This window comes from Bidens hawaiensis, unplaced genomic scaffold, assembly GCF_021521415.1.
Source record: "Bidens hawaiensis isolate Kalapana, Puna unplaced genomic scaffold, B.hawaiensis_p1.1 tig00083016_1, whole genome shotgun sequence".
Classification (NCBI taxonomy): Eukaryota; Viridiplantae; Streptophyta; class Magnoliopsida; order Asterales; family Asteraceae; genus Bidens; species Bidens hawaiensis.
Window position 1 is genome coordinate 14266 of NW_027503937.1, and position 17539 is coordinate 31804.

At 42.7% G+C, this 17539-nt stretch overlaps 1 pseudogene; it reads right to left on the reverse strand.

The window, feature by feature from the left end:
• Positions 1 to 2427: 2427 nt before the first annotated feature.
• On the reverse strand, positions 2428 to 3292 carry LOC143607494 (zinc-finger homeodomain protein 11 pseudogene; annotated as a pseudogene).
• Between the last annotated feature and the right edge of the window lie 14247 nt (positions 3293 to 17539).

The following is a 17539-nucleotide window of genomic DNA, read 5'->3' on the forward strand; positions in this document are numbered from 1 at the left end:
GCGCCTAGTATGCTTGCGTGGTCAAGGAGTGGCACCTCTAAAGACTCCACAACACTCGATCTTAGGCGCACGGTGGATCTTAATTTTATGTTTTAAACTTTTTAGCTCTTTAAAATATTACAATTTTGATAGGAACTAAACAAGTTTAAATGCCTAACCATTAACCAAACCACCCTTGGACTTTGGTCTAGAAACAAGTGTACAAGGACCAAAACAAAAAAAACCCTTTCTACCTTGAAACACTACCAAGGGCAAACCGTTAATTGACTAAAATGCTATACTAATGAATTTTAATTAAACCGAAACAATGATTATGATAAGAATTAGGATATGTTAGTGTTGAGATGTCTTCTTCACTTATTTGAAAAAAATTCTATTTGAATACCTATGATTTGATCGTTTCATCTATTTGTATTCAATTTTGAAACCTTTAACACTTTGAATACAAATATATTTTAGTTATATCAATTTGTATATAACTTCCAAACAGAATTAAGCATATTTGTTAAACCCCAAATACTTCAGGGAGTTTTCGTCAATTTCAATTAAAAAATCAACCTCTAACTACATTTTATATAAGATCAATTAAAAAAATAATCTCTGCCCCTTAGAACTTTAGGCAGGGGATTGATTTTTTAATTTAAATATAAGAAAATATCCCCCTGACGTATTTGAGATTTAAAAGATCTATTTAACTCCGTTTGTAAGTTGTACACAAATCAATATAATTAAAATATATTTGTATTCAAAGCGTTAAAGGTTTCAAAATTGTATACGAATAGATGGAATGATTAAACCACAAGTATTCAAACATAAATTTTTTCTATTTGAAATTTTTTTTTCATTTAGACATGTCCAATTATAATAACAAGGCCAAAATCGGTATATCGCTTTGGGTGTACCCAATTATATACAGATGACCGGTTATGTTTCAAGTTATGCCCAATTATATAAGAATGACCCACTTAGGTTTCAAGTTAAGTGAAAAACAATGATGAAGAGAAGAATTAGAATAAAATATAGGGTTGATAGATTGCTTCAATCCAAATTCAAAAGTTGTAAATGGGAACTACCCAAACTACCCTTGAAAATTAGACGTTGAAACAATTGTGAAAAGACAGAAAAGACCAAATCCCCTCAACCACCAACCCATCATGCACCAACATGGGCATAGTTGGTATTTTACTAGAATGTTGAGAGAAAGATAACCCTAAAGATTCTAAATCGACAAAACTCATGGCCAAAATGTCCTAACTGGCTAGTGTGACTTGATCTTTGTTTTGAGTATATGTTTTAAGTATTTTAAGGACATTAATGTAGGTGTTTATTTGTTTAAAATTGATAATAAAATGCAATGATTAAGGATATGACAAGAAGATTGGATTAGGGTTGTGGGGTTTGCTTCAATCAAAATTCAAAGGTGTAAATGCCAACCACCACATTTAATTTGGTAGCAAGGCAAGTGTGTGCCCTGACATGCACGTAACTTCACTGCAAAAAAAAGGACCAAAGTCCCCATCAAGGGAATCAAGATAGAAATTGGTTAAATCACTTCCTTTTGGTTTCTTTACCATACTAACACTTGGTCTACTTATTCAAAACTTCCTTTCCTTTTTTTTTCTTTTTTTACAAAACTCATCAAGAATTCATGTTCATATCCACATGTTAAACTCGAGGGGTCCGAGTCCATCCGACCCAAAAAGGTTTTATTAACATTAGCAATTACTCACGTTGTTTTCTTATAATTTGATCACATAACTATTGATCTTAGCTAAACTAAAATCACTCAATGTATTTTATAAAAGGTCAGGTTTTTGCAATCCGAAAAAAGCCATCTTGTTTTCCGTTTGTCTTTTCTTTCAATATAAAAGAATATGTATGAAATCTTAAATTGATAGAATAATTGCATATACTTGTGATATTAACCATCAACAATTTATGTTTGCATGGATAATAATCAAAACCCTTTTAATTAAACCAATGCAAAGTTCATCCAATTATCACAAAACTAGCTATCTAAATATCAACCAAAAGAATCATATTAAATAACAAAAAGGGCATTAGTAGGGAGAGACTAAATCACTAAAATAACCAACAATTTCTTGATAAATGGATAAAAATTTAAGTTTTTATTAACCTTACCCTATAACTCTTAATTAGGGTAGTTGTCAAGACAAATTAAAACAAGAAAATATAACACCAAAATTAACTTGAAGAACAAGATCCATTATTAGAAACATGCAAATGAACGCCACCATCACCACCATCACCATAGAGAACAACCTAAATAACAAAAAGCGCATTAGTACCACCATCACCACCACCAAAGAGAACAGCCTAATAATAAAAATGGCATTAGTAGGGAGAGACTAAATAACCAACAATTCTTGATAAATGGATAAAACTTAAGTTTTTATTTAACCTTACTCTAAAACTCTTAATTAGGGTTGTCAAGACTCAAGACAAATTAAAACAAGATAATATAACACCAAAATTAACTTGAAGAACAAGACCCATTATTAGAAACATGCAAATGAACACCACCACCACCACCACCACCATTTTCTTGATCATCACTACTATTAACTACTCTACCATTGTCATAAATATCAACACTTTTCACTGTTCCGGTGGCCGGAGAAGCATTAGTTTCTTTATTATCTTTGATCTTCCCAAAAGTGTTCTTATTATTATGCATCCACACTTTAAAAATCCCTCTTTTAATCCCAACTTCATTGCAAAAATCCATCACCACTTTATCATCACATCTTTGCATCTTCCACCCAACTTTCTCAGCAAAATCATGCATTTTCTCCTTCTGGTCTTGACTAAACGTTGTCCTAAACCTCTTTCTCCCATTAGGGTTAGGGTTTTCAGTCTTTTGATGATCAGCTGCATTGAAAGATAACAACACATGTGGTGCATAGGTGTTGTACACTTCGTTAATGTGTTCTCGCCGGTGGAAGTTACGGTGGCAGCCACAAGCAGCACATTTTAAAGATGTGGGTTCGTGTGGATTAGTGGCTAGTGATGACATGTACTCACCGCAGCCGTCTAAGGCGTGGCTGCCAATGGTGGCTGCATGGTTCTTTAAGCATTCTTTGTATGCAACCACTTGTTGGTGGTGGTGGTTTTGGTGGTAGTTGTGGTTGTGGTGGTTTTTGTTGGAGGAAAAGGGTTTGATTAGGTGGGAATGAAGAGGGGTTTCGGTTTCGGTTTTGGTTTCGCCGTCGGTGTTTGGGCTATTGGCGTTGGCAACGACGGTGGTGGTGGGTGGGTGTTTTAGTTCCATAATATTATTATGACCAGAACACAAAGGTTTTGAAGGTTTAAGACTTTTTTATTTGGAGGTATGTGATGTGTGTGTGGTGATTTATGATTTGAAATGATAATGTATGTTCTTGACTCTTGTGACTTTATTTATACGCACAAAATGAAAAGCACTTTGGATAGTTAAAGGGGTTTTGGAGTCTTTGGAATTTTACACTTTTTCTCTCACATATCATATGTTTATCTTTGAGAATATATCTATATCTCAATTTGTATATATCAATATATTTTTTCCTATTAATATAATTGTATTAATTTTACACAATATTATTGGCAGATAATAATCTTAATGAGTTTATCATCACTAGTTATCCTAAATTTAAAAAAAATAGCTCTCAGTGGTTTCCGTGTTAAAAAAGAAACTTAACGACTCAATTGATATAAAACTTAACTCGAAACAATGTTCCAAACGACTTATTTTTATTAACCGGATGTTTAAACACTTGATTTGCAGTACTAATTAAGCCGTTTGGAGCATTATTTCTAGCTATTATTTTTATATAAGTGGAATTAGTTGATACACTCTATATTCAGGTATATTAAAAATGTTTTTGTTATATACAAAATTGAAACCCTTTTTAATTATTTGGTTCTATGTAAATCATTTCATGTGATAACTTTATTACGGGCCCATTTAGAACACTCATGGACATTTTTTACGGCACATGAATACAAGTGAATACGTGAAATTTAATTATGTATTTTATATTTTATAACTATATATATAGTTATAACTTTGTATCTTATATACTACGTCGAATTAATAGATTGCAATATGTGTTATAAATTTATATGAGCTAATATGTTACACCGAAACAGTTTATAAATATATACTTTATGGATGACATCTGATACTGAAGAAACACCAGTCGAACCCCGACAGATTACGAGTAACCTGAGGGTTAGATAGACGTTTCCCACGAGGGGTTAATTCCGGCAAGATGGTTCTTCCGATAATCTGCAAAACAGACACCGTGAGCTCGTCACTAAGAAAGGGGGGGGGGGTTCCTCCTTGTGACCACCCTCCGTCGTGAGAATCAGTCTATATTACTCTTTGAATATAAAAGTATATTATTAATACTAGAGCAGTTATCAGGTAAATTATACAAGATATTAGATGATGACATGATATTACCATTTGATGTCTTTTATAGCCGAAGGTGGGTTTCCAAGGAGGTTTAGCCGGCCTACTACTCTGCCAACTGTGGCCTACGCACGTGCTCTGCTGGTAATTGGTGGATAGGTAGCGGCTGACAGTGACCAGGCGTGCTGTTCACTTTTCCTTTTCCACCAACTACAGGCTAGGCACGTGGTATGGCAGGAGTTGGTGAGCAGGCGGCGGCTAATGGTCACAGTGCTGTGGCGTGTTGCCATGCTGCTGTCAGTGAGCTGTCGTATCGTTGGTCAGATCTTTTGTCCATACCTCGTCAGGTATCACACAAAAGATCCTCCATTATTATACGGACTGGCTCATTTAGGCGGGAGTTTTCCCCCTCCCGCCTTTATGCGGGAATGTTCCCGGCTTTGCTCATTCCTTCTTCAGGTGACTACTGAATTATTACGAGTCTGAGCCTTATGTGTGTAGCCATGCTGCGCGGGTGGCCAGTCCCTAATGGCGGGTATCCGCACCTGCGGGAACAGGGGATACTTGGAAACCATAGGGAGGCATTTCCTGCGGGACCAGCTTGCGTACCGCATGTGAGGTCGTCACAACTCTGAGCGTGGTGGGTCCTGCAGGTTTGGTAGGTCGCGGCGCAGACGTCCCTATGGTGAAGTCTGCGGGTTCAACTGCGCAGACGTCCGTTTAAGGAGTCTTGCGTGTTCAACTGCGCAGACGTCTCCTTTTAAGGAAGTCCTGCGGGTCCTAACCGCCTCTGCTGGGACCTACCTCTTCAAGTCCCCCCAGTCCAATGTTCTTCTCATGAATGTTTAATAAAGTGAGGTGAACTTTTGGACTTAAGCAAGGGGTTTTTGAAAAGGGTTTAGTTTTATGGGTTTTCCGCGGGAAGTCTTACCCACGGGTTTCCCAATGTCACGCAGAATTTCCCAATGTTCTGCTTGATCTCTGGGATGATGCGGATAGGTCTGTAACCTCCCCGCAAGTCAGGAGCGTTTAGAACCTTTTGTGTAGATTCTCCATGAGGTCTTGGTGGTTTTGAACATAGTGATCAATCATGTTATAACCACCAATTCCATCCTGAAGTTTCAAACAATCTAGTTCTTGACGTTCCCGCTATGCGGGGATGTTAATCCCGTTTCTGCAAGCATGGCCCAGAAGATCCTTCTTGGTTTCAATTCCCATGGAGTGCTCGGTATGCGAAGGGTTTTGCCTTGACGCTGTACCCGCACTTCGTCTTATTAGTTACTTTACTCCCAAGGTATCCCTGGCGTTAAATCCCTGCAGGGCTAGGTGCGTGAAGGGTTTTGCCTTAACACTGTACCCGCACCTGACTTATGGTTGCCGAGGTGTTCCTGGCGTTTAATCCCCTGCGGGCGCTAGGTATGTGAAGGGTTTTGCCTTAACACTGTACCCGCGCCCGACTTACAATTGGGTGCCGAGGTATGACTTTTTACGGGTGTTAGGTATGTGGAGGGTTTTGCCTTAACACTGTACCTGTGCCCGTTTTGTAGTTGGGTGGAATGCCAAGATTTTCTCGGCTTCACTTCCCTGTGGGTGCTAGGTATGTGAAGGGTTTTGCCTTAACACTGTACCCGCACCCGGCTTTATAGTCGGGTTTTTCCGGTTTCCGTTCCCTGCGGGTGCTAGGTATGTGAAGGGTTTTGCCTTTACACTGTACCCGCACCCGGCTTCATAATTGGGTTTTTCCGGTTTCCGTTCCCTGCGGGTGCTAGGTATGTGAAGGGTTTTGCCTTTACACTGTACCCGCACCCGGCTTCATAATTGGGTTTTCTTGGCCTCTGTTCCCCGCGGGTGCTAGGTATGTGAAGGGTTTTGCCTTAACACTGTACCCGCAGCCGTCTTACGGTCAACTGGATAGCCAGGGTAATGGGTTTTTCCCGCTTACTTTTCGAACCTTTTTGAATTTTTGAAATTTGAAAAGTTGGTGAAAGGATAAGAACAGTCGTCGTGCGACGGTTTCTTCTGACTGTGTCAGGACGTGCTGGAAGTTATGGCGACGTGACATTATATGGTCATTCCAGACGCTTTTTACGGCGCGTGGGCGCGATTTTTCGGGCGCGTGGCCGCTAAATTAAATTCACTCGTCCTTTCAACAGCTGTTGCCAGCTTGCCTGGTGCCACATGTCACGGTTTCATTGCACCTTCAATTTCTCTCTCCTCCGCATTAAATTCATCGCATTAATTGCGATCCCTATATAAAGGGGAAGAGGGTCCTTTGTAATTCACATCTTCACTTCTTCTCTTCATCTCTAAGGCGATTTCTGGTGAATACTCTCTTATTTAGTTGAGCATTCCTCCGAAATCGTTTCTTCTTTCTCTGCAATATGTCTTCCCATGATGCTGAAGCTGTAGCCGACGATAGGAGTACTGCTGGCGAGTGCCAGTGTGCTCTACCTATCGATCTGTACCAGTATGTCGTCAGGAAATTCATGCTTGAGTCTCTTGAGCCTGAGTTTCCTGATCCTCAGCAGACTGTGTACGATGCCCCCAGTGGCAAGATCGGGGTATATGCTGCATTCTTTGTGTATGGGAACCTTAGGTTCCCATTGACAAAGTTTATGTACCGTGTCCTGGAGAGGCACGGTGTGCACCTGACCGAGGTGCATCCGATGACGATTGCCAAGGTTCGGCACTTCGAGTGGGTGTGCCGAATTCTGGGCATTGAGCCCTATGTGGACCGCCTGATGACCTTCTATACTTGGAGGTGCATCCAGGGGTGGTACACCCTGACAACCCGGATCAAGGGTTTGAAGATTTGCGCGACCGAGCGCAGTCTCCGATCGTGGAAGCGGGAGTTCTTCTACATTTCTGCCCGCGCCATCCCCATTGCCATGAAGTTTAAGAAGGGGCAAGCGCTTCCGAGCCTTCACGCTTCCAACTACCAGGAGGCGGAATGGTTCGCGAAGATATCTCGGGTCCAGTCTCCGGTTTACCGGTTTCCGGAGTCCGGGATGGTGATGCTGGGGATGAGCCGGGTATGGAAGGAGGCGTCTCGGTTTCCCATCCTTCTCGAATACGGTTTGAATTCTATTCCTTATGGTATGTCTTTTCTTTCTTGCTGATATGAGTTTGTCTTCTAACTGTTTCTTTTCTTTCAGAGGGGAACGATTTGGAGTCGCTCCTGTACCCGCGGGAAGCTGACGGTCCCGTGCGGGTGGGTACTCGTGCTCTAGACGAGCACGAGTTGCCCATCCTGGAACAAACAGCGGATCGGTTTGTGGAGGTCTATCCGCTGGGCCACGAGATCCTGAGCCACCGGCGGCCAGGTAAGGCGTTATTCTCTCCTCCACCCCTCAATGCTGTACCCGCTGCTGGAATTCCTGACATCCTGTCTTCTTCTGAGGAATCCGCAGATGGTCCTCCGCTGGTGCGGAAGAAGAGGGCTGCCGGCGGGAAAGGGAAGGAGAAGGCGGCCTCCACAGCCGATCCAGTGCTCCTATCTGACACCGAGTCAGATAATGAAGAGGTGGCGGGGAACCCCGGTGGTGAGAAGACCACTGCTCCGGAGGCTACGACTGTTACCTCCGGAGAACCAATGACGACGACGGTGACCGGCATCAAGAGACCGGCTCCATCGGGTTCGTCCCCGCCCGTCCGTACGTTCAAGCTCAAGAAAACCCGTAAGTACAAACATCTTTCTTATCTTTGTAGATTTATCACTTTATAAATTTATTGAAACACTTATCTTCTTGTGCAGGCGTGGATGTTGACGCATTCCAGGGTGGAGCGCAGAGGAGTATCTCTCCGCCGATGACGGTAGGCTCGGTCAGCCTACCTGAGGCGACGACCCAGGCGCCTGCGCCTGCTTCCGCTGGATCAGTTGCTCACTCCTTTGAGCCGACTGTTCCAGCCGAGATGACGTCACCGCCGGTGGTAAGTGCGATTTTTACAGCATCTTTCACCGAGCCGGCGGTTACGATTGCTGCAGATTCTGCGGCGGCGACCGCGGCGGCGACCACGGCGGCCGCTACTATGCCTCCGCCACCGGCAACGACGACCGGCCCATCAGGTACGCGCAGGGCTTCTCGCCAATCTCTGTCACCTTCCCATCTGTCCGACCTTTTGGATGGATTTCCCTTAGGTTCAGGCGATGGGTTCGGTGGCTATCGGCCTGTGATCGACCCTACAGGTGCGTAGGGTTCTATTGGCCTTTGTATTTTTTCTTCATCTTTTCCTAACTGCTTTGTTTCTTTTGCAGTGTCGGATTCCAATGAAGTGTATGTTCCGCGATGGAACATCCGCCGAGGAACAACCCTTCGTACCCCTGTGGAGTGCGTGGAATGGGCTCGCCACGCTGCTCCCCATGGTGCGTTGGGGGAAGCCATGGCTAGCTACCAGGAGGGTAGGCTAACCAATGAGCTTCGGGTTCTCCAGGCCCGGATGCAGCCGCGCGTCGAGCTGCTTTGTCGTGAAAACGACAAGTTGAAAGCAGCTCGCGCCAAGGAATTATCTCAAGCGCGGGCTCTTCGGGAGGAGAACCAACAGTTGGCCGCAGCTGCTGCGGAGAAGGAGAAGGCCTTCAAGGCCCTCGAGGTTGAGGTTCAAGCGCGACTCGAGGCCCGCTCCAAGGCTGCCCAAGCTGTTAACGAACAGCTTCGGCTGGCTAAGGAGACTGCGAGGAACGCAACCGAGAGGGCCACCAAGGCTGAAGCCGTTGCTGAGCCTTTACGCGTGGAGAACGAGGAGCTCAAGGCCAAATTAGAGGCTCTCCAACGTGCTCATGATGCCTTGGCGATGGAAGATGCCAAGAAGCTCCAAGAGATCCTGGACCAGAGGGGCGTGCTTGACCACACCGAGCGGAAGCTTAAGGGTGTTGAAGAGGCTGCCGCAAAGGAAGTGCTACTTGCCAACCTTAACAAAAGCGAAGCCGAACGCGCCTGCGCCCAAGCTCAAGCCGCCCTCCAAGAAGCTCTGGTTGCCAAGGAGTGGCTTCTTCGAGAAGCGTTGTCTCAGGTATGTTTAGCTTTACGTCTTCACGCTTTCCTTTGTTCATAGAAAAGGTGTTTGACACTTGTATTTTCTTTGTAGGTTGTGCATCGGGTCTTCTCAGAGACTACTTACGATGATGCCATGAGCGCAGCCCTCAACGCTTCTCATGAGGATGGGGAAAAGGCCGGCTTCCTGCTTGGTCTAGGGTTCGTTGAGAAAGGCGTCCCGCCTTCCAACTTCCCTTTGTTCGATGCGGACACCGAAGCTGCATATGACCAAGCGGTGAACCAATATGCCGCCTTCCCGCATCCAGTGGTGGAGAAGGTGAAGGAAGTCGCTGCTGCTGATGATGGACTTGCTATCCTCAAGGCTTTCCTTGAACCGCCACGCTCCACTGATGGAGCGGGTCCAAGTGGAAGTGGTCCTGAAGCTTGATTCTGAAGATCCCTTCCCGCTGCTAGGATAGACTAGATTTTGTTTTGTAGGCGGGTAGTTACCCAGCCATTCTTTGTAATATATCTTTGTGAAATACAAATCTTTTTGTGGATAAGACTGTTATTTCCTTTGGGTTCATTGCTTTATAAACCTTATATGACTTGCATACTTAGTTTAAATTAGCGATTTCCCAAGTGTTTAGAATAAGTTAACCTTGAATGTGGTTGACAGTAGGTTGAAGTTTTGCTTCCCCCTTTGTGAGTGTGCGGATAGGACCGGCACTTGCACTTGGTAGGATGGCTAAACTTTACCTATGTCTGACCTGCGCATAGGTTTTTCCTTATCCTTTCAGAATGACTTTTAACCGTTCAACGCGCGGTTGTTAATGAGTTAGTGTTCAGCTTCCGCTACCAGGATTCATGCGGGTATACCGGCACTTTCACATAGTGGGATGGCTGAACTCTTCCCCTTTAACTGTCCTGCATGAAGGTCTTGTCATTCTCTGGGTTTATGCGGGTTTTGCCGCCTTCCCCACGCAACGATTCTTCACTTGATGCGGTGAATACCGGCATTAGTGTTCGAATCGACCGTTCAACGCGTGGTTGTTAATAGGTTAGTGTTCAGCTTCCTCTACCAGGATTCATGCGGATATACCGGCACTTTCACATAGTGGGATGGCTGAACCTTTCCCCTTTAACTGACCTGCGTGAAGGTTCTGTCGTTTTTTGGGTTTGTGCGGGTTTTGCCGCCTTCCCCACGCAATGACTTCTTGATGCGATGACTACCGGCATTAGTGTTCGAATCGACCATTCAACGCGTGGTTGTTAATAGGTTAGTGTTCAGCTTCCTCTACCAGGATTCATGCGGATATACCGGCACTTTCACATAGTGGGATGGCTGAACCTTTCCCCTTTAACTCACCTGCGTGAAGGTTTGATGCTTTTGGGTTTGTGCGGGTTTTGCCGCCTTCCCCACGCAACGATTCTTCACTTGATGCGGCGGATACCGGCATCTTCATGTGCAAAGTTCATAAAATACAAATATAAAATCATCAGCTTCAATTTGAAGGAGAATCGTTTCCATTAGAAGTGGCTCTAGGCCTTTACAAATTTGGAATTGATCTACATACAAACTGTGTAATTGAGCTCCCATTAGGCGTGGCTTGGATGGGAGCACCATCGAGCCGACATGTATCTTGTTCGGGATCTCGTTGTTTACGCAGTATGTAGTCTCTGTTGAAGCTGCGATTTTTATTCGTGCGTTTCCCCAGGTGGGGTTCACGCATCAGCCTGCTCGACACTCACTTCGCCACAAGGTGCGCGAGTGTCCCATCCTTGACAAATGCTTCGACCAAGTCTTTTACGTCTAAGCATTCTTCAGTGTTGTGGCCTTTGACTTTGTGAAAATCACAATACTTTCTCCGATCAGCGTTGTGGCGATGCCGGATAAACGGAGCCTTTGGCCACGGGAGCTCCTCCGTGGCGAATATCTCGGTCACACTCTTTGTGAGTGGCGTCCACCTGGAGTTCTTCTCCGGTTTCACGTTATCTCTTCCGCCCAACCGATGTTGGAAACCGGACGGGGTGTCAAAGTTTACCCTTGACTGCCAAATGCCCAGCTTCCGTTTTTTGTTTAATCGGGCGGTAAGGACGTTGTTTTCCCTCGTCTTCTGGGTGTAGAGGTTCGTGCTCTGTGGAAGATCTCTACCCAGTTGGCTCTCGGTTTCCGCAAAGCGTTTAGCTGCGGTCATGATGGCATCCCATGTGGATGGCATACCATCTTTGCCCGTCAGGGTGCGGATGAGTTTCGGGTCGTTTGCGCCCTGGATGAAAGCGGCTGCGAACGAGATCTTCGCTAACGTTGCCCAGGCTTAGCTTCTTCGAGTTGAAGCGAGTGATGTAGTCAGGCAAAGATTCTTCGTCCTCTCGGACGCACTTGAGGATTGTCCACTGCTCCTCAGTGTACTTTCTTTGCTGACTAAAGTGTTGGCTGAACTTCTGTTGGAAGTCTGCCCAATCGTAGATGTGGTGGACCGGCAGACGGTCGAACCACGCTATAGCTGCCCCGACCAGCGTCATTTGGAACATATAACACCACGTGGGTTCCGTCCAGTTACTGACGGTCGCCCCCGCGATGAATCTGTTCAAGTGATCGTCAGGGTCAGAAATACCATCGTACGTGCCTATGTTGGACATTTGTTTGGCACTTCTTGGGGCGATTGCTTTCGCAATGTCCCTTGCAAATTTGGACGTTCCCGCCCTTGCCGCAGTTGGCGTGAATGTTTTGGAGAAGTCCCGTGGGCTGTTGCCCACGTTTATTGGGCTGAATGCTTCTCCAAAACGCCTTCTCGGTTGGGAATCCGTTTCTTTACGCTTCCCTTTTGCCCTATGATGAGGGTTCGCGTCTTCCTCGGATTCCTCCGAATCATCGTCGTATTCGAATTCTTCCACTTGTTGGAGTGAACGTAAACGTTCATCCAACTCAGCTTGGAACTCTTTTTGACGTGCTTCGGCCCATGCTTTAACCTCATCGAGTGTTTGGCAGGGGAGCCTCGTCTGTTGATTTTCTAACTGGGTATCAGTGAATCCCAGTGTCTGATTATTTACTTCACTTGCCCCGGCTTGGGTAGCTGGGGTAGTGTTCGTAAAGTTTGTGTACTCGGTATTCCCCCTTGTAGCTGGGGTCATGATTACCGGATTCTCTTGGTTACTCGGTTTTGGGACCGGAGTATCCTTAACCATCTTTCCAGAAGGTTTGAAAAAACTGGAGAAAAATAAAGTTCTAGCTTTATGCACGGATGGCGCCAATGAAGAAACACCAGTCGAACCCCGACAGATTACGAGTAACCTGAGGGTTAGATAGACGTTTCCCACGAGGGGTTAATTCCGGCAAGATGGTTCTTCCGATAATCTGCAAAACAGACACCGTGAGCTCGTCACTAAGAAAGGGGGGGGGGGGTTCCTCCTTGTGACCACCCTCCGGCGTGAGAATCAGTCTATATTACTCTTTGAATATAAAAGTATATTATTAATACTAGAGCAGTTATCAGGTAAATTATACAAGATATTAGATGATGAAATGATATTACCATTTGATGTCTTTTATAGCCGAAGGTGGGTTTCCAAGGAGGTTTAGCCGGCCTACTACTTTGCCAACTGTGGCCTACGCACGTGCTCTGCTGGTAATTGGTGGATAGGTAGCGGCTGACAGTGACCAGGCGTGCTGTTCACTTTTCCTTTTCCACCAACTACAAGCTAGGCACGTGGTATGGCAGGAGTTGGTGAGCAGGCGGCGGCTAATGGTCACAGTGCTGTGGCGTGTTGCCATGCTGCTGTCAGTGAGCTGTCGTATCGTTGGTCAGATCTTTTGTCCATACCTCGTTAGGTATCACACAAAAGATCCTCCATTATTATACGGACTGGCTCATTTAGGCGGGAGTTTTCCCCCTCCCGCCTTTATGCGGGAATGTTCCCGGCTTTGCTCATTCCTTCTTCAGGTGACTACTAAATTATTACGAGTCTGAGCCTTATGTGTGTAGCCATGCTGCGCGGGTGGCCAGTCCCTAATGGCGGGTATCCGCACCTGCGGGAACAGGGGATACTTGGAAACCATAAGGAGGCATTTCCTGCGGGACCAGCTTGCGTACCGCATGTGAGGTCGTCACAACTCTGAGCGTGGTGGGTCCTGCAGGTTTGGTAGGTCGCGGCGCAGACGTCCCTATGGTGAAGTCTGCGGGTTCAACTGCGCAGACGTCCGTTTAAGGAGTCTTGCGTGTTCAACTGCGCAGACGTCTCCTTTTAAGGAAGTCTTGCGGGTCCTAACCGCCTCTGCTGGGACCTACCTCTTCAGATACAAACATATTTTTTAGTATGAAAAGCATACAAATAAACCTTATGATCAAACTACCACTCGTTCCCATATATTGTCACACTTGAGAGCCCTATAACACATGTCCGATGCCTCTTAGAGGGGAAGTCCCGGAGTCAAACCTAAACAGCAGAGCACGTAGTTTAGATTTATTGATGTAAAGTAAATTGGAGTAACATTTGTTAATCATAAAAAAATAGCTAGAGGGGAATTCAAAGAGATATTAGTTAAAGTTTATTGTTATTGTATTACCACATTAGGAGATATGATTAGATTAATTTTTTTTTCTTGTAATTATCGTTAGATATATTGGTTTTTAATGGTCCCAACTATTGTTTTTTGGTCACTGCTGGTCACAACTAATAAATTGGCTACTGATAGTCCCAACTTTTAAATTATTTGTTCCTAATGGTCCGCGACTAACGGAATTCTAACGCTGTTAATTTCAGGTCGTCGGGAAAACGTTTTTAGCCGGAAAATTCAAATTTGTTGCCGGAAAACACCACCTGAACATCGCAACCACTGCCAATTGACTCACCGCTAACCAACTACCATCACCTGAGCACCAATCAACCGATTCCGACGATGGTTCTAAGGTTTCCTGCGACCTCAATAATTGGGGCTTTTACTAGAAAAAGGTTCCTAAAGGTCCGATACGAAGCTACCAAGATGTTTGGGACGAAAATGTTGAGTTTTCGAGAAAAAAATTGAGTTTTCCGGCCAAAACCGTTTTTTTTGCGACCTGAAATTAACGACGTTAGGATTCTGTTAGTCGCGGACCGTTAGGAACAAATAATTTAAAAGTTGGAATCATTAGTAGCCAATTCATTAGTTGAGACCAGCAATGACCAAAAAACAATAGCTGTGATCATTAAAAACCAATATACCTTATCTTTATTTACTTGTATATAGTTTATCAATAACATACAATACACACGGGGTTTCATTATTCTATAACCTTTATTGTTTGCAATGATTTTATAACCAAACTGTTAGTTGACCTGGACGTCTTATTGGTTTACTAGTTGAATTGATAATATCGGGCTATGAATATATAAAGGAATTAAATATATTATTATATTTGATGGGTTTGCGATATTAAAAATGTATGAAGTCTAGTGATTACATTATTCTTTTTGATGGATTTCCGATATAACTTTTGATGAATTTGCAATATATATGTAGATCACTATATGCTAATTTGAAAATATAAGAAGTTAAAAATGAAATGCGTGTTTAGGATTGCTTATTTTAACGTACTTATAACTTATTAAATTTTAAAAAAATGAAAAAGGTGTTTGTTATTGTTACTTATTATGAGGGGATTCGTTAATGTGACTTAGGGGGTGTTTGGAATTCCTTATTTTACCTCATTATAACTTTTTATTAAGTTAATAAGTTACAAAAGTGTAACTTGTTAACTTTTTCATCTCACATTAAAAGCAATCTGAGACACCTTATTCCTTTTTAAAAAGTTAATAAGTTGGTGAAAATAAGCAATCCCCAACACCCCCTTATTAACTTCTAGACAAAAGTTATTATAAGGAGGTAAAAATGTAAAATAAGGAATACCAAACACCCCTGAAATCTAATTTGACAGTTTGGTATTCTCAAACCAATAGGTATTTTAGTTATTCAAAAGAAAACGATTCAAATATACATGATTGTGCTGGTTATTTTTTTTGGTTTGCGGTTCGACCGGTTCAATTTGTAACTTATTTAATTAGTATTAATTTGTACGGTTAGGTATGTTGTGGCGGCTGGTTCGCTTTTAAGTTTGCTAAATCATATGTTACTCGTTTACTAGATTTCAATAATGATTCCTTTTCCACTTTATTGGTGCTCAAAACGGATTAAAGAAGCAAACTACTTAAACTAACATAAACATTGTTTATATATTAATCTTGGGTTTATGACTTTATGTCACTAAACCTAGAAATATGTGATTCCTTTTTTCCTTATTGAAGTACAAGTTTGACATTCATGATTTTCTTAACAACTATTTTCCTGACGCAACGCGCAAAGCAGGTCGGTAAAACCCGAACGGTGATAAACTCAAGCGTTGATAAGGTAAGTCGACACAAGTTCGGTCGGTTTCGGTTGCGTGCGTCATTGTATTGCAACTAAGACAATAAAACAAAAAAATTAGACTTAACTACACAATTGGTGCCTAACGTTTCATGAAAGTAACAACATTGGGTATTAACATTTAAAAGTCACTTGTTTAGGTATTCAACTTTCAATTTTGTAACAAAGTTGGGTACTAAGTCTAACATCCGTTAAAAACTTAACAGAATGGAAGTTATGTGAAAAAAAGACTGAGGGCAATCTCGTCATTACAACTTTAATCCACCATACTAACGATAACTGCTTCTTCTTCACTCCATATTTGTAATATAGAGAAGACACAAATATATGATTAGACAATCGAAGAACAATGGGAACGTGAGAAATCAGGACAAAATTTGAAAACTTTAGATTCGACATGGCTTACTGTACGCAATTTTGGTAATGATATGCTCTTTAGACCCTCTATTGTCGATATTGAGATGATATTGAAAACCGTATTGAAAACTTACCAATGACTTTCGTTACATTCACGATTCTTTTCATTAGATAGCCAAACTTATTTATTATGTTATTGAAGTAAAAAATACAGAACCTTTCTATGTCCAACAAATTCACATAATTGACCTTGTCTATTTCATAAACTTTGTGGTGGTTGCTGATGAAAATTCTCTGCCATGGTGAATTTTGATAGAAAAAAGCTCTGGATTAAGGCCCGAACCAAAAAATAAATAAATATGGTTTTCAATTTCATCTCATTATCAAGAACAAAGGGTCTAAATAGCATATCAATACCAAAATTACTTACCGTAAGCCATGTCGAATTCAAAGTTTTGAAACTCTGTCCTGATTGCCTACGCGCCCATTGTTCTTCGTTACCCTAATCGTGACTTGGTGTCTTCTTTGTATCAGGGCCGTCTCATGGATAAGCTAAATAAGGCAATAGCTTTAGGCCTCCAGCATTTTAAGGGCCTCCGTTTTAAACAAGAGTTATATATGTATTGTGAGTTTTTTAAAGTAGAATTCTTTTAGAATTAGTAACTCATTGATAGGCTAAAATCTAAGGAGGATTGATTCATATCCATTATCACTGCATATAATCCATATTATATAATTCTTGTATACTCTCTAGCGTTATACGCATAAAGAAAAGAAAAAGAAAAAGGCCTCAGCATTTTAGTTAGTTTTAGGCCTCCGAAGACGTTGAGCCAGCCCTGCTTTGTATTAGGAGTGAAGAAGAAGCAGTTGATACGTTAGTATGGGTTAAAGTTGTAATAATAAGATTTCCCTTAGTTTTTTTTCACATGACTCTCATTCTGTTAAGTTTTTAACGAATGTTAGACTTAGTACCCAACTTTGTTACAAAATTGAAAGTTGAATACCTAAACAAATGACTTTTAAATGTTAATACCCAATGTTGTTACTTTCATGAAACGTTTGGCACCAATTGTGTAGTTAAGTTAAAAAATTATAAAAATTGGGGTTGACCAATGGTGCAGCGTCGGTTGATAAAACTTGATCGTTGGTAAAACTCGACCGTTGTCGATCCCGAGCGTTGAGGCGGTTGAGTCTACGTGTGTCGGTTTTCATCATGTTCGTTACGGTGCCGGACTAAAAAAACAAAAATCAGCATTTGGTCGGTTTCCGTTACGGTACTGGAACTAAAACAAAGCGCGGCGAGTCTACACGAATTCGATCGGTTTTCATCGCGATCGACACGATACCATAACTAAAACAAAATAATGAAAAAAAAAACAAAAACAAAATTCA